Source organism: Trichosurus vulpecula, chromosome X (genome assembly GCF_011100635.1).
Source record: "Trichosurus vulpecula isolate mTriVul1 chromosome X, mTriVul1.pri, whole genome shotgun sequence".
Lineage (NCBI taxonomy): Eukaryota > Metazoa > Chordata > Mammalia > Diprotodontia > Phalangeridae > Trichosurus > Trichosurus vulpecula.
In genome coordinates this window covers 8,914,853-8,915,180 of record NC_050582.1, presented here as the reverse complement: position 1 = coordinate 8,915,180, position 328 = coordinate 8,914,853, and positions in this window count along the sequence as shown.

Genomic DNA, 328 nt, shown 5'->3' with positions numbered 1-328 from the left:
TGGACTAAATGACAATAGCAACAAATAACAGTTAACTAGTTCTTTATTTACCTTATTTCATTTGAGCCACACAATTCTGCAGTTTAGGTGCTATTGTTAACCCCATTATACAGAAGAGGAAACTGAGGGCTCAGAGAACCTAACTGATGTGCCCACATCTTCCTGTCCCAAGGCCCGCCCACTTCCTATCATACCACTCTGCCAGTCTCCAAAGTCAAATAAAGCTTGGGGGTTCTTTGGGCCTATGGGTCAATCTCCAAATGGACTATGTGGAAGAAGACATTTTATGTCACCAGGCTTTAACTTTTCTCCTCAAAAAGGTAAGAAC